Consider the following 18,424-nt stretch of genomic DNA (forward strand, 5'->3'; position numbering starts at 1 on the left):
AATAAAACTTTTTAAAAAGCCCCCTTGTATCCATATTAGTTAAGCACTGCCATAGTGCTCTTACATCCAGGGTATTGTTAAATTTCTGGTAGACTACCCTGTGAAATAGACATTTTCATCTCCATTTTATAGATAAAAAAAATTTCACAGAGAAGTTAAAGAAAAAATGCCTAATATTCCTAAGTTAGTAAGAATTTGAAGCCAGACATTTGGATTCTAGTTGCAGTGTTCCTTCTACCCTATCTTGAATAATGTAGGATTCAATGGACAGGTAATGGGATGACTGAATACTCTATTGTCCAAATAAGACAATTTTGAGAATGAAAAGACCATCACAACAAGTCACGTTTCTGGGCAAAATGGAAAGAAAGTCACCACAGTCCTGTCCATTGACCCCTGACTCCAGCATGATGGGTCGACAATGGCACCACAGTCCTAAATTCCTCCATCAGAAAGCTTTACTTCTTTGGACTCAATCTATGTGCCCATAGTTCTTAAAGTTCCTAAATGGGAATTTTCACTTTCACACTATGAAAATAGCTGGAGTGTTTCAAGGGATGCTAAGTGAATCAGAGTCTATACTGCTGTGACATATTAATTAAATTAGGATTGTTTAAAGAAAAGTTGGTTTCTATCCATAATTTCCAAGGAAGAGTATAAATCCTTTTTCTGTTCAGGGTAATATCAACAGTGCTTTGCAGGGGGACTGAGAGAAGGGTGGACAGAGGTTGGATGCTAAGACCCCAATTTCCTACAGGGTATCACAGTGTCAGTCTATATTTATATAACAACTTCGGGTTGGAAATTTGATGCGATGGGGTTATTAGCTGGGGAACTTCTCATTGAATGGTAGAAAATGTCAATTCCCACTTATTATTGCTTAATTAGAACTTTTTAAAAGTTATTTTCAAATTTCAGCATTTTGAAATGTCAACGTATAACACTTGAAAATAATTTTTTAAGAGCTGTATAAGCCAAGTCTTATACCTTTGCCTTTTAGAAATAACTCATGGTGACACTGAGCTACTTTGGAGAACTGCAAAACCTCTCATCTCCCCAGAGTTCACTTCCCTGCACTGCAAAATAAAGCTGGAAAAAGAGCTTGAATAGAAGTTCCATAGGTTTGGGCTCAGAGCCTACCAGTTTACTGTCTGTTTTCAGCCAAATGAGGCTGGGTTCCATTTTATAGACAGGGCATCTTGAAAGAGAGACCAGGTTGTTCATTATTGAGCAGTACCAGAAATAGAAGTCATCCATCTAATTTGTAGTCCAGGGCCTGTGAGGATCACCTCCCAAGCACGGACAAGCCAGGATCCGCCAAAACACTTTCTTAGAAATCTGGAGATGTTCCACAGCAAGGGAGCAGTGGGCACTCTGTTTGCAGCCTCTGCAGCACCTTTCAGTGAAAGCCAGTTAAAAATGGCTCCTGTGAACAAAAGACACATTTCCTCCTATGATCTTTATTCCAGTTCTCACCCACTACCTTTTCCACGCCTCCTCCAGAATTTGCACAGCCAGTCCAAGGAGACAGAGCAATGCCTGCTTAAATGTAGAAGATGAATTCTCAGTATTCTTTGCTATGAGAAACTGCAGTGTCTGAGATTAAAACAAAGAACACAGACATGGGATACGTGTTCCAGGTAGTATGTCACCCTGCTATGCCAGATGACCACCCAGACAAAGCTACTAATTCTCTGGCATTCTTATACACTTAGGGGTGGGAAGAAGCATGGAGCTCCATGAGGTGAGCCAGAGATTGGTCCTCACACACCAGGAGGCCAGGCTCCATCCTGATACCAGACACGTGACTGCCATTAAAGTGAGTTTTCTGACCTCTCAGTGACTCAGAACCTTTCATCATAAAAGCTGCTTCTCCTTACTGGGCACTTGTTTGTCAAGAAAACACTGTGGAAGCCAAATATGGTGCAGAGATAAACTGCTGCTTAAAAGAAGCTGGGTCTCACATGGTGATCTTGACTTGCATCTTTGGCCCAATCAGCCTAATAGATGCCTGACCTATGTGGGAGTGTCCAAGACCCAAGGAACTAAAGAACTGAAGAAAGGAATCACAATGTGACCAGATCCTATGTAGGCTACCTTTCTCTTTCTCTTTTGTGTGTACAATCTATCATGAATATCATGAATAAGGAAAAAAAAATTAAGAAAATATTGTAGGCACTAGCCAGTGTTGAAACTGTAAAACACAAAACTTTGTGAGACAATTCCACATGTAAAGGTTCACAATTCAAATTCAGAGATTTCCCTGAGTCTGCTGATCTGGTCCGGCTGAAGGCTGGGGTGGATCACAAAATCTAGACCCTGTTGGGAGTGCAGTCTCTCTCTCTTGTTCTCTCTTTCTCTCCTCTCTCTCTCTCTCTCTCTCTTTCTCTCCATGTCTCTCTCACTCATGGAAGAAATAAATAAACTTAATAAATGAAACATTGTAAATCAGAATTAATTATCCAGACCTGGACCCAAGGTCGGTGGCTGCTCTATTCTTGTCCAGATTTGTCTTTTGTAATACAATAGTCTACTTCATGCATGAATCCTGGCTTCTGTCATCTATAACCTACCCTAAATCTTTTGTGATTCCTTAAATACCTAAGAACTGTGCATCACAGAGAATGAAAATATCCTCATTTTCTGAAAGTCTGTTCATTCTTTTAGAATAGCTTTTTACCCCAACTATACTGATGTTCTGACAGCTTAAGAAGAATGGTAGACTGGAAAGATATTCCCAAATATATTAATTAATATTTCCTATCAGGATCTATTAGGTCATCAGGAAAGTCATGATATATTTTGCTATGCAAAAATACATTATGAGTTTCCTGATGACCCAATAGTATTTTAATGAAAATAAATATTATAGATTTCACTTATTTTCTATTTATTATATTAATGTGGGTGCTTACATCCATTTTCCTTTCCTTTGTGAACATTAAGTCAACTATAAAATACAGCCTGGGAAAACTACCTAGGCAAATGGCTTTAGCCTAGGATTTTTGAACCCTCAAAGGGACAAGGAATAGAATTCAGAGAATCCATTAATTCAGATAGAAAAAAATTATATCTTTATTTTCTCTATCTTCAGTGGAAATGTAACATTCCTTGAATTACGGAGGTAAGCAACATGTCACCAATGTTTGCCAATCCTATAACTGTGTCAACAAGAGAATCCATATATATTTTCGAATTGCATTAGGTTTTAACATCTATCTTGCATTACTAATTATATTCATCAGTACTTCAAAATCTTGTTACCAAAACCATTTAAGCTATATCACAGTTTTGTTCTATTAATTTTTGAAAACAGCATTTTAAAATGCATGATTTCTTTTGTAATCCTATGTGTTTTGTTTTATGGAGCTAAAATACTATCTTAATCAGCTTAAGCTTCTACAAGCCAGAAAAGAGGTCCAAGGTCTAGAATAGACTGAGTCACTAGCACTCATATTTAATAATATAAATAAGTTCAGGGAAGTGACAAAAAATATAAAGCTTTCTTGGGACCAGTAGTTGGCGTAATGGCTATGTCGCTGGACCCTCATGTAGTTAACCATGGTTCAAATCCTGGACCCGGTGGCTTAAACTCACACTGGGCATGTGTGCATATGTGACCAAGGTCTTGAAAGGAGAATGGAAGAGAAAGGATGGCGGTGTGGCCTTCCTCCTGGGGGATGATTTCTCACTTTCTGTGTCTCTGTCTCTCTCTTTCTAGCAAGTGCACACATCCTATAGCAAAAACCTCTCAAAAAAAAAAAAGTTAAAATACTAGAAATCATTTTCCCTACGGAGTTATAGACTCTCCATATTATCTTCATACCACATGCCAACCTTTGAAACAGCATTTTATAAACTGTAAAGCTAAGCTGTTTTAATCTCTCAACTGTGTGGCCAAGAAAGGTAGACCTAAACAGGTTGAGTGACTCATGCAAAGCTATGCAGCTACCAGAGCCAAGGAGAATATGTTTCCTGTGCTTCTTTCCATTTCACCCTACCATTCCCAGGCCCTCAACTATAGAACCACTGTATTCTTACATTTAATACTAAAAAAAAAAAAAATTCCTAGAATCACGGATATTTACCAACAGTTTAAAAACAACAGTGTAGCGGCCAGCAGGTGGTGTGGTGGTTAAGGGTGCAGGACGCCCACATGGTCGACCATGGTTCGAGTCCCAGACCTAGTGGCTTGCTTTCTCACTTTCTCTCTCTCACTCTCACTCTGTCCCTCTCTGGTCATATTTAAACAAACAAACAAGCAAACAAAGTAAAATTTTAAAAATTCTTTAAAAAAAAAAAAGCAGTGAGTAATCAATTTCCTTCTTTCACAATTCCACATGCCTTTTTCTATTGGTATTCTCTTGTATCTATTGGTACTTATCTTGGATGGAAGTTGAAGTCTTCCATTATTTACAAATGCAGATATAGAAATCTGTACTACTTTAAAGTGTTTATATTACCTTTCCAATCACTAAATAATGAATTGACTCCTGTTACATGTTATTAAAATGTGTTGTTATTTACTAATGAATTTCTGTGAAACTAAATATAAAAGCATTAAGGTAAAATTCAAGAAAAATAATGAACTTCTTAAATTGAAGAGCCTTCCCCAAAACACATAATATGTTCAAGTATATGAATTACTGTTTTTATAAATCCCATTTGGCTCTTACTGTAAAAAAGCTCAGGATGTCACCCATTGTGAAAGGGATTAAAAATAAGAGCAAACAGACTAATCTATTAGAATTCACTCAATAAAAAGAAAATATTTAAAAGGCTATTCAAGTCAGGATTTTTGCAAAGTAGTACCCAAGTGATTCAAGCAAGGACATCAAAGAATTTTCACATATAGTAGTTATACTGCACACTTTGTTGTTGGTGGTAAGAACAAGAGAAGGTACAAAAGGGGCTCAGATTCTTGACTCATTCTGTGTGTCTACAGAACTGAGAAGAAAACAACAGAATCATCACCCCAAGAAAAAAATATCCTATGAAAAATATTGCTATATATGCAAATCATGGTCTAATGTGTCATTGGATTAATCGTCATATTGTAATATAAATTTAATTTGAATTAAAATACAAGAAACCAAAGTTTCACCTTCCTTTTTGGTCTATGGCTACTTTCTGGCTAAGATGCTAATCAATAATTACGTTTCTTCTCCTATTAAATAACTGTAGGCATTAACAAAGAAAAGGTAGTTGTGAAATGGATAGAAAATTCATAATTCAATGACTGAAGTCAAATGTTTGTAAGGGCATGAGCTGGAAGAAATCAAAAACAAACAAAAGTTGCTACATTATAGTTTTGGCTTTCAGGATGGCCCCATAACGAGTGTGAAGGTCAGATCCCACATGACTGATCACAGTTGAGTCTCAGCCCCAGAGGCTCAAAAAACACACTGGGTACATGTGCGTACATGCCCAATATCCCAACAGGATGGACAAATGGAGAAGAAAGGATTGTGGCATGACCACACCCCACTGGGAAGAGTGCTTTCTCCCTTTCTCTCTCAACCTGTCTCACGGTTTATCTTCGGCAAAGGCATACACCTCTGGTAATTAAAAAAATAAATAAATAAAAAATAACTTTGGCTTTTACACATTAAAATGTTATTTTTACAGTTAACTAAAAAAATCATAAGAAAGTGAAAAATATTTTCCATGGCTATTTAAAGAATCTCTACTGATACAATTCAAACCAGGATTTGCTTGCTCTAGATTTATATTCCATCAGTCCGAAAGTCCTGTCATTTTTTTGTCTTCTAAACTCTTTGGAATCTATCTTGTTGCTCTTCCTAGAACCACTGTGTGTTCCACATTCTGCTCTGTTCTCATTTGAAATAATGCAATAGTCACCCATAATAGCCAGAGGAGCCTTTCTGCATCCTGTCAATTCTTGTTTAAAATGCTTTGAAAGAGTCAACTGGTGGCATGGTAGTTAAGGTGGCTAATTCAACACAGCCAACAACACGATCCAAGTCCCAGACCTGGAGGCTTGAAAAACATACTGGGTACATGTGCATGAATGTCCAAACTCCCAAAAGGAAAAGAGAAGGGATTGTGGTGTGGTCATCCCCCATGGGAGGTGCTTTCTCTCTCTCTGTCTCTCTCTCTCTCTTTCTTCTGGCAAAATAAGTATCAAATTTAAAAAATGTTCTGAAGACCCTATCACCATTAGGATAAAGTTTGGGTGCTTTATCATGTCTAAAATGCCTTCTGTGATTTGCTCCTACTCAAATTTTCACCCTGGACCCTACCCTGTGTGTGTGTGTGTGTGTACATACGTGTGTATTCAGTACATACTGCTTTCTAGATAAGAGAAAATGCTTGCAGTTTATATGTTACATCCTTGTTCCTCCCCTAAGTTCTTGTACATGAAATCTCTTCTACATACAGTGCTCTCCCTCTCACTATGGCTGTGTGGTGGGGTAGCTCAAGTATCTCATCTGCTGTGAAGCTTTCCCAAGTGAAAGTGAGATACTTCCTCATTTGTGTGTCCACAGTGGCTTGTACAGACTCTTCAATGCATTCATTATAATGTTTATTCTCTCTTTCTATTCCACAACCACCTCTAGTAAAGGGACCTTGCTCTATACACCCCTATTTCTCAAGTTCTTAGTATAACTGACATACAGCAGTTATTTAATAGATGATGAATAAATAAATTTAGACTACTATTCATTCAATATTGAATATTCAGTTAATATCTAGTATATGTCAGACATGTTATGTGTTGGAGATATACTAATAAAAGGCATGATTTCTATGATAAGAAACAGTTTAGCTGATGGTAGGTAAAAGGGAAGAGCTTAAACCAAGTGACCACTAAGGACAGCTGCTTCAACACACAAACTCTCCTGTAGTCCTAACTGTCTAAGTGCCTGGCACTCCCATTTCACAGATAGGCTCAGAGTTCAATAAATCATTGAGGTTCATGTAATTAATCCCTGAGCCACAGTTAGAATACAATTCTAACATTTCTAAAGTCCATAGCTCTTTTTTCTTGTCTTTCTAGTATTTAAATTTCTTAGATTTGTTCTTATTTATGTTTTTGTTTTGACATCTGATGTGAGAGCTGGAAACTAGAAAATAAATTGACCTTACTCAGATCAGTCTGTGGCAGTGATTCTGAGACCCATTCTCTCCAGGATTTAGAAACAGTCATTGCCAAAGGCTGCATTGTCAGGTCTTTGAATATTTCCATTCTCCTGATTCATCTGGAGAACTCAACAACAGACACTAAATTCACTACATGTCAACCAAACTTCAATAAAGAACTATCATTTCTGGACCCCTGAGTCCTGAGACTGGACCATTGTATTTAACTGATATGGTAAATAGCTAAAATCAAATGGAATTTAATATTTTATAACAATGATTAAAATATTGATGACAATGGTGACAATATTAACAATAATGGAAATGATTGCAGCAACATCCCTGCAAAATTCATTGGCACTCAAAGAATAAAGCAAAGGAAACATGACATTTGTCTCTTGGGTTCATTATACTCAATAAAATATGACCTCTTGTAACACAAAGATTTCCATCTGAAAATCTCCTGTGGAATCTATTTCCTACTGTTCTCTTCTCTGATAACGTGGTGCTGCCTATAGCCTTCGCTTTTCTTTTGTTCTTTCTTTTACTCACATATTTATGTCTACAGCATTTCAAACTTAGTATCAACAGGACATGATTATATAGAAAGGCTTTACTGATATTTTTTACTTATAATGGTGTATATATTAGGTTGTTGGGAAAGTCATGACAGATTTTTCTATGTTTTTCTATGCAAAAATGCATCATGACTTTCCAGATGACCCAATGAATGCCTCATAACTTCTTCAACAACCCAAAAGTTCTTGCTAAGCATCATGTACTATAACAAGCATTTTTAAGTAGGCTAGCCCTCCCTTACCAGTGGGATATACATTCTAAGACCCCAAGAGGATGCCTGAAATCTCAGGTAGTACCAAACCTATATACATTGTTTTTCTTATAAATAGCTGTGATAAAATTTTAATTATAAATTAGGCACAGTAAGAGATTAATAATAACTAATAATAAAATGGAATAATTATAGCAATATACTCTAATAAAGATTATATGGCCACTTTCACATTCTCTCTCACTCTCAAAATATCTCACTATACCATACTCATCTAATTTCAAACTATGGTTGACTGCAGGTAACTAAAACTGCAGAAAACCAAACTACAGGTAAGAGGGGATTATTATATTAATTAATTAAATACAACAATGTTCTGAGGAAGGCATCATTATTATCACCATATTATTAATGAGTAAGGTATCAAGGTAAAATTAAGTGACTTGCTAAAAGTCACAGAAATGCTAAGGAAGTAAAGCAAGGTTTCAAACCCAGCAGTCTGGCACTCAAGACTTGGTTCTAACAACCAGGCTAGGCAGCCTCTCAGATAAATATGATAGTCGATAATAGCAATCTTAGGAATATCAGTGTCAATCATTGAAAAACTCCAAATACTCTTATACTTGAAATCATAGAGCTTTGTATTGCAGGTGTTACTGCAAGACTATAATTAAACTTACCCTGAGGACACATAATAGGTAGATGGTAAATGCTCTTCTGGGGACAGGGTAGCATTATTAAAGTGGGGAAGTCCTCTTATTTTCCTGATAAACTCATTAACCTCAAGGTCCTGGTACCATTGCTCAAATAATATGGTCAAAAGGCTAAACATCTGCCTTTGGAAGTATCCCTAACAACTCTGAAAAGGTCGGCCTCAGAAATAAGTCCACTTATTGCTCAGAAAGCAGTCATGACATTAATTCAACAGACACCAAAAGCTCTTTTGAGAAATGTTCCACCTTAAGTTAAACTAGATTCCAAATGGTTAAATTTGAATTCAGTGTCAGCCACAAACAGGGTGACCATTTATCCAAGTTTGCCTGGGATAATTCCAGATTTTACCTATAGTACAGATGTAAATACGCATAGCATACTCTTTAACTCTCAAAAGCATACTCATTAATGTCACTAAGTGATAAAGTAAGTTGCAGCCCTCACCATGGATAGCCAAGTGTTGGTTATAACTTTTAACACATCCAGGAAAGAATGACAGATGAGCTCTGCAGATGAGCACACACAGCTCCTCTAAAATCCCTAAACTTAACCACATCTGTTTTATAGGTTGTCATCTAAAATTCAGTTTTATTACTAACCACTTCAAATATCCTAACCAAGAGAAAAAAAATAACAAAAATATTTTTTTCTGGCATATTCGTTAAAGTGTTGAACTCCCACAAGGCCAAACATGTTTCCAGTCCTGGACTGAGCAGCTTCAAAATCACACAAGGCCCATGCGCAGGAGTGCCCAAAATTCCGAGAGGAGGAGAGAAGAGAATAGACTGTGGCATGGCCATACCCCTGGGGGGATAATTTCTCACTTCCCTGTATCTCTGTCTCTCCAGTGAGTACAAATGCCCTATTACAAAAGCTCTAAAAAATAAATAAAATTTAAAACTTTATAATTATGTAACGACCTGTGCAAATGCTATAAAGGTGTAAAAGAGTGGTCCCTGATCTCAAGGTGTGCACTGTCAGTTGGTTCAGAGGAAGCTGAAGCTGCATTGCTGGACCCTTTCACACAGCTGGAACTGCACTAAACCTCGTAAGCATACCACTTAACTGTCACAGCAGCCCTGTGAGATATGAGTCAGTATCCTCTTTTCAGAAAAACAGAAAATGGGCTTCCGGTCTCTTTGGTCTCAGCTACAGAAGCGAGATGACAAGGGAACGTCGTCGTTTGGGAAGCTTCGCAATAAGATGCACACGTTGTGCTGCCGGTGTGGTTCTAAGGCCTGTCACCTTCAGAAGTCGACCTGTGGCAAATGTGGCTACCCTGCTAAGTGCAAGAGAAAGTATAACTGGAGTGCCAAGGCTAAAAGACACAATACCACTGGGACTGATCGAATGAGGCACCTAAAAATTGTATACCGCAGATTCAGGCATGGATTCTGTGAAGAACAACACCCAAACCCAAGAGAGCAGCTGTTGTGGCATCCAGTTCATCTTAAGGATTTCAACGATTAGTCAGGCAATAAATGTTCTTGGTTAAAAAAAAAAAGTAAAACAAAAAATAAACGATTAAAGGTCCCTATTGAACTGATGGAGTAAATTAGTAAATTGAAATAAAAATGTAATGTTTGAAATAAAATGGAATTTTTAGCTTCCCACTACATTTTTGAGATCATGAAATGTTTTAATATACACATGTCAAGAGTCTTCATGTTTCATACCACCATTAGTTTCATTTATAGCAAAACTCCACTCCCCTTCTACTAACAGTTGTGTGTGCTTATCTTCATCACCTGATGAAATACCAAGGCTAAGCTATAGCCTGATGACGCTACCATTGTTTGTACAGCAGCATTCATACATTTGTTTTTTCTGTTTTATACAACACAGTGGAAGACAGAAAAATGAAAATGCTAATTCCTCTACTAATACAATTTAGGAAGTGTATGTTATTATTAATCATGGCAAAAGCAAGAAATCAAAAGCTCACAGGACATGAGCTGGCCAATTAAGAGCTTATTTGTGAAGACATAGCAAACATTTAATGATGCAAACAAAATGATGTAAATAGAGTGAAATACTATCTCTCCGATTTGAGGTATGGAGGTATAGAAAATAGATCTGTAAAAATTGTGGAAAACATCAAAGAAAAGCTTGTAAGTGATTTAGACACTAAGAGAAACTCAAAGATCACTAGAGTTGTTGATATGGACAAAATTTTCTACATATTTCTCATTAAGAGAAGACAAAGGCTAATTTTAACTTACACAGAGTAAAGTTTGTACTGATGTTTGTAAGACCCCATGAAAGTCAGCATAATAATCATCTGCTGAATCTCCTGGAAAATTAAAGGCAAAAGGCCCACGCCCATGTTAAATTATATTTCTTCTATCTTCTAAAGTCGTCCAAGAAAATTGAAAGACCTAAAACTTTAGGAAATTATTTTAACAATAAATTCACATAACATGCATTTAGTGGTTAATATGTATTAGTATATTATATAAATATATACATTGTCAAATATAGAAAGGAAAGTCAAGGGTCCAGATATCATACTTGGTGCTACAATCAGTGGTATTATGATATTTTCACATTTGTGAGATTGTCTCTCCTAAATTCCTTGCTATCAATCTACAAGTCTGTATTACTCAGCATTTGTACACAGTTTCTGTCCTTGTCTGCAGGAAGACACTATGAAATAAAAGAGAGCAATATAAAAAGTGTTTCCTCTCAGGCCAACTGGTGATGTGGTGGTTAAGGTAGCTGGAGCCCATATGGCTGACTGTGCAGATGCTGTCCCAGACCCAATAGCTTAAAAATCACACCAGAAGTTTGATCTTGTGTCTTTGTCAATAAACTGTCATTTACACACACACATACACATAGAAAGAAAGAAAGAGAGAGAGAGAAAGAGAAGGAAGGGAGGGAGGGAGGGAGAGAGGAAGGGAGGGAGGAAGGGAGTTAAGGAGGAAGGGAGTTAAAAAGAGGAAGGAAAGAAGGAAGGAAGGAAAGAAGGAAGGAAGGAAGAGAAAAAGTAAGGAAGACCACACCGGTTGCTTGTACATGCATGCCCAAAATTCCAAGAGTAGGATGGAAGAAAAGAGACTGCGTCATGGCCACACCCCACCTGAGGGGAGCTGTTTTCTCACTTTCCCTTTCTCTCTCTCTCTCTGTCTCTGATGAGTACATGTACTCTATGGAAAACACCTTACATACATACACACGCACATACATACACACACATACACTGGACGTGTGTGTGTGTGTGTGTGTGTGTGTGTGTGCGCGCGCGCGCCCAAAATCCCAAGAGGATAAAGAAAGGAGAAAGGATGTAGTGTGGCACTTCCTTCTGGGGTGGGATTTCTCCCTCTCTCTCTCTCATCAGTGAGTGCACATGTCTTATAGCAAACTAAAACAAACCGTTTGCTCTCACAGAAAGCATATAGTAGGAAAGAGAAGTCCCACAGTCCTACTTGAGATCAACTCCCTATGGATAGAGACTCACTTCTCTCTCTCTCTAGTGCCTAGCTTTGTTCCAACCAAGTGACAGATATTAATTACTTGCTAAAGAAATTTTTAAAAGAGTCAGAAAGTTAAGAATATTTCCAAAAGTAAGAAAATAGGATGTCTTTTCTAACCTTTCACCATGTACTTTGACTCACTCTTTTCACAATTGGCTTTTAAACAGCTGAAATCCACTTATAATTCTCACTGAATGTTGGATTTCTATTCATTGCTATTGAGAAAGACACAAGGTCAGGAATCAACCTAGTCAGCTTTTTTTCTTCAGGTTTTCAGAACATATAGCCTTCTCTTTTCTGGAACAACTTTAAGTTTCTTCTTCTAAAGCAAAATTTTTCCTTTCAGGCAAAAAAAAAAAAAAAAAAGTATCCTTTCTTTGGTTCCTCTAAGCTAGACAGTTTCTGAGCTTCTCTCTGGAGTCTGTCCTTTCCTTTGAGCTTTTCTATATCTTTATACCTTAGAGACCTAATACAACAGCACTTTCTTTGGCCAATTCCAACTGAGCTCTTCCAGTAGGAACTGTGAAGATTAACTAAAAATTGTCTTTTTAAAGGGCCAGACCTTTTGGAAATAATAAGGTAGATCACTAAGTACTGATAAAGAGGGTTGTCTACTATGTACTTGTCAAAGGGAGAAAGTCTATTATAGACCAATATGCCTCTTTTGGAAGAACTATATTTATAATCTGTATATGTCCTGAAAATGGAAGGACACATTTCAAATATTGGAATTACGAGCAAATCTATTCTTTTCAATTTCTACATTTATACAATATTCTAAATTTTAATAATAAACACATATTTCTTTTGCAATTAAAATAAAGAAAAATGGTCAATGTTTTTCAATATACAATGTCTTCTTTATAAGCTCCTGCCCCAGAGACCAGAGATAAAAAACAAAGTAAATGTGGCCCCAAAAAGAGCTTATTATCTCTAGAAAATAGGCATACGTACAGTTAATAATTAGCAACATTTATGCAATCAGCAATAATATATTACTTTTTTTAAGAGAGATTTTTGCCTTGCTGGATATGTGCTCACCGGAGAGACACTGAAACAGAAAGCAAGAAATCATCCCGGGGGGGGGGGGGGGGGGAGGGAGATGACCATGTCCCAATCCTTTCTCCATTTTCCTTTATCGATTTTGGGTATGCACACACATGAGCCCAGCCTGAGCTTTTAAGCCAGTGAGTGGGTCTGGGACTCAAACTGCGGTTGACTATGCAAGAATCCAGAGATGTAACCATTACGTCATCCACTGGTCCCACAGCAATACTATATTCATTTTTAAAAGGGTAAATACATATTAGGTATTTAATACCTAAGAAAAATTAATTTAGCCACTGAAGCCACTATCATTAGAGGGAAGGTAAAAGAGATTAAAATTAACAGAAAGACACATCAGCAGCTAGAGGCATGACATTACTAAAATGGCAAAATTAGGAGATTCCAGCTGCCATCCCCCAAACAGAAAAACACCAATTCTGGCAGCTACCTATCTATGAAAATGCTTTGTGGGAGACCTGGAATCTAGCTGAAGTTCCAATAAACTAGTGAAGCAAAAACTCCAGACATGGATACACTGTAGAGTATAAGAATAGCACATTTACTTTACTTGTGTCACTCCTCCCTCAAGGCAGGGCAGAGCAGCTTTGTGCTGAAGGAGGCTTCCTTGTCCCATGATTTCTCAGATAGGGGAAAGTGAGAACCAAGAAAGAGCCCAACATCCCCAGGCTTGCAAGAAGCTTCATAAGAAGCCAACCTAGAACACTGAGGAAATTGGCACAGCTAAATCATGTTGGGACAGCTAAGAGCAGGGAGTAGGAGAGGAAGTGAGCAGCAACCAGTCCACAATTCTCAAAAACTAAATGTGTATCCCACTAGTCACATCACAGGCTGCACCAAGAGGCTCACTCGTAAACCGCACGTGGTGACTCAACAAGGGTCCCCTCCAAACAGCAAACACATAGTCTAGAACCCCACAGTCAGAGACAGGCATTCTGGATGTCCCTGAGAATGACCAAAATATGACCAAAATAAGCTCCCACAGGCAGCACATGGATCTCAACAATAGGAACAGCTCTCAGAAGCCAGCTAAACTCTGCTCATTTCAGAGAGGTTGCACAATCTTACATACTTCAGGTCACTAACCTAAGGTAAATAAATGGGACATTCTCAGTGCAATACTAGGCTTTTGCAGGAACCAAAGGCAGCACGAAAATTCTAAGCTTTGCTTCTAAGAGGCAACAAGGGGAGTGGAGAAGGCAAATCCATAGACAAAATCTAAGAGACCTCCAAAACCACCAGCTGGGCTCACTGGTGAAGATCCATGTCTCCCAAAACCAGCCAGTAAAGGCTGGAGTAGGAAACTTCTTCAAATGCAAAGATGCAACACAAGGTTTCCAGGAACATGAAAAATCAAGGAAATGTGACACCATTAAAGAAATATAATTAAGGTCCAATGACTGACTTCAAAGAAGTGGAAATCTATAATCTGCCTGACAAAAATTCAAAATAACCACCTTTAAAGAAGCTCAGTGATTTAAGCATAATAAGTAAATAAATAAATAAATAAATAAAATGAGAAGTTCAACAAATCAAAAACTATACAAATCATAAGAATAGAATCAAACAGATATTTTTGAAGCTGAAAAATACAATGTCTGATCTGAAAACTCAATAGAGAACTTTAAAAGCAAGATTAGGTCAAGCAGAGAAAAAAGTCAGTGAGCTCAATAATAGATCATTTAAACTATCCAGTCAGAGGTACAAAAAGAAAAAATAAGAAAGAGAAGAAAAAAGAAAGAAAAAAGCCTATAGGAACTATGAGACTTGATCAAGCAAGCCAATATATATATATACATTACTGTAGACCAAAAAGGAGTAGAGAAAAATAAAGAGACAGAAAGCTTATTTAATCAAATCATGACAGGTCCAGTCTCTGGGATACAGCTGGTAGCATAAGATTGCAGAACTGTTAGCCACATGTCACTTGCAGTTTGAATCCCCAATTAGTCCAAAAATACACCAACAACACACACATGGCCAGAATCCTGGAGAAAAAGGATCGCAGTACGACTGAGCCTTAATCCCTCTGTTTCTTCCTCTCTTATGCATGAACACACTTTGTCATGAATTTTTTTAAGAATTATTTTATATAACTTCATTTATTTTAATTTGACCAGAGAGTGACAGAGAGAGACAGTGAGAAACAAGCTGCCAGGTCCAGGATTCAAACTACAGTCAGCCATGTGGGAGTCCAGTGCCCTTAAACACCATGCCACCAGATAATCCCTTCTCATTAATTTCAAATAAAGAAACAAACAAAAACAAAAGATTTCCCAAGAAGGAGGCCAGCACATTGCATAGCAGTTTTGTCACTGGACTCCCACATGGCCAATCATGGTTCAAGTCCCAGACCCAGTGACTTGAAACTCACACCAGGTGCTTCTGTGTGCTTGCCCAAGATCCCAGGAGGAGAATGGAGAAGGAGGGATTGTGGCATGGCCATCCCCCCAAGGGGTGATTTCTCACTTTCCCTCTCACTGTCTCTAGAAATCCAAAGAACTCCAAATAGGTTGAACATAACAAAGTCTTCACCAAAACACATTATAATCAAAGTTTCAAAAGTCAAAGAATTTTCAAAGCAGTAAGAGAAAAGTGAATTGTCACATCCATAGTAAGCATTGCAATAGCATCAGATTTTTCAACAGAAACCTTATTGGTATAGAGAAAATGGAGTGACATATTTAAAATGGTAAAGAAAAATACTGCCAATTAAGAACAGTCCACCTGGCAAAGTCCTTCAGAAATGAAGAAGAGATAAAGACTTTCTTAGGCAAACAAAAGCTGAGGGAGTTTATTGAAACTAGACCTTCCTTACAAAAATACTAAGGGTAGTTCTCCAACCTCAAGCAAAAGGACACTCTCAGCAAAATGAAAGAATATAAAGGTAAAAAATCTCTGTGGTAAAGGTAAGTATATAGTCAATTTCAGAAGACTTTAATATATAATGGTGGTACATAATCACTTTTAACTCAAGGAAAAGAAAGACAAATTAAGCACAAACTTAGCAGGAGGGAGGAAAGTATGAATATTAGAGTAGAAATTAAAACAATAAAGACTAGAAAAAACAACAGAGAATATAATTGAAACTAGGAGTTGGTTTTTTAAAAAGGTAAAAGCAATACACCTTTATCATTAAGATTAAAATGACTCAAAGAAATAAAATTATAAATGAAAGAGGAAACATTACAACTGATACCACAGAAGTGCAAAAGATCACAAAGAGACTACTATGAAGGACAGTACATCAATAAATTAGGAAATCTAGAAGAAACAGATAAATTACTAGAAATATACCACCTACCAAGAATGCACAATGAAGAAATAGTAAGTCAGAACAGACTAATAATAAGTAGTAAGATAGGATGAGTAATAAAATTAACTATCAACAAAGAAAAGCCCACGGCTAGATTATCCCCCTTGGAAAGTCTACAAAATGTTTAAAGAACAATTAACAATAATCTTTCTAAAAAAAATTGAAGATGAGGGAGCACTTTCAAACTCATTCTACAAGCCCTGCAAATAACCTGAAACCAAACCCAGACAAGGAGAAAGCCATACAACTAAAGAAGAAAATTACTGGCACTCATTCTGATGAACACAAAAATATTCAACAAAATACTAGGAAACCAAATCCAGCAGCATGTTAAAAAGACTATATATTATAAGCAAGTGGGGTTTAGTCCTGTGATACAAGGATGGTTTAACTTACACAAATTAATAAATGTAATATACCACAATAACAGAATAAATTAAAAGTATATAATCATCTCAATATATATAGAAAAAGTATTTGACAAAATTCAACATCATTTTATGATAAAAAACAGTCAACAAATTAGGTTTAGAAAGAATGTATCTCAATACAATAAACCCAGATATGAAAAAGATATAGCAAACATCATACTCAAAGGTGAAAGGTCTTTTTTCTCTAAGATAAGGAGGAAGACAAAGGTGTCCACTCTTACCGTATCTATTCAATATAGTACTAGGAATCTTAGTTAGAGAAATTAGGCAAGAAAAAGACTTAAAGGACATCCAAATCAGAAATAAAAATTAAAATGTTCTGTTTGCTGATAACATGGTCTTATATGTATATAAAAAATCCAATATAGTCTGCCAAAAATAGTTAAAATTTATAAAGAAATTCTGTGAAGTGGCAAAACACAAAATCAGGGTGCAATAATAAGTTGCAATGTTTTTTTATTTGGAGAAATTTTTGCCATGGGGTGCATATGCTTGCCAGAAAGACAGAGAGAAACAGAGAGACAGAAAGCGAGAAATCACCCGCCAAGGGAAATGGCCACGCCGCAATCCCTTCTCCTCCATTCTCCTCTTGGGATCTTGGACATGCAAGCATGCACTCCTGGAAGGAGTTTAAGCCACCCGGTCCAGGACTCGAACTGTGGTCAGCTACATGGGAGTCCAGTGACATAGTCATTACACCAACTGCTGGTCCCATAAGTTGCATTTTATATATTGCCAAAATCTATATAGGGACCAGCAGTTAGCATAATGGGTTATGTTGCTGGACTCCCATGTAGTCGACCGCAGTTCATGACCCGGACCCAGTGACTTAAACGCTGGGGAGGTGTGCGGGCATGCTCAAGATCCCGAGAGGAGAATGGAGGAGAAGGGATTGAGGCATGGCCATCCCCCCCCCGGGGGGTGATTTCTCACTTTCTGTCTCTCTGTGTCTGTCTGTCTGATGAGCACACACACCCTATAGCAAAAAAAATAAAATAAAATAAATAAAATCTATATGAAAAATATTGACAAAACAATCTTATTTAAAATAGCATCAGAAAAGAAAAAAATAGGCTAAATTTAATCAAGGATCTTAAAGATCTGTACATTGAAAACTAAAAGAAACTGAATAAGACACAAATAAATGGAAAAGATATCCAATGTTCATGAACTAGAAGAATTAATATTGTTAAAATGTCCATACTACCCAAAGAAATACACAGATTCAATACAATCTCTATCAAAATTACAATGTCATTTTACACAAAAATAGAAAAAACAATCCTAAATTTCTATGGAATCATAAGATAACCTGGAATAGCTAAAATAATCTTGAACAAGAACAAAGTCAGAGTTGTCATGCTTCCTCATTTTAAATTATATTTTTAAAATATAGTAATTGGGACCAGCCAGTGGCATGGTGATTAAGGTAGCTGAATTCACAGCCAACTGTGTGGTTTGAGTCCAAGATCTGGCAGCTTGAAAAACATGAGGGGTACTTGTTCAACTCCAGACTTGCCCCTATGAT

General features: G+C 37.1%; 1 protein-coding gene and 1 pseudogene across 1 annotated transcript in view; one reads left to right on the forward strand and one right to left on the reverse strand.

The window, feature by feature from the left end:
• HS6ST3 (heparan sulfate 6-O-sulfotransferase 3) overlaps positions 1-18,424 on the reverse strand; it is a 790,122-nt gene that overhangs the window by 603,316 nt on the left and 168,382 nt on the right.
• LOC106736145 (60S ribosomal protein L37 pseudogene) lies at positions 9,731-10,106 on the forward strand (annotated as a pseudogene).

The sequence above is a fragment of the Tupaia chinensis genome, unplaced genomic scaffold, assembly GCF_000334495.1.
Source record: "Tupaia chinensis unplaced genomic scaffold, TupChi_1.0 Scaffold000057_1, whole genome shotgun sequence".
NCBI classification, from domain to species: Eukaryota; Metazoa; Chordata; class Mammalia; order Scandentia; family Tupaiidae; genus Tupaia; species Tupaia belangeri.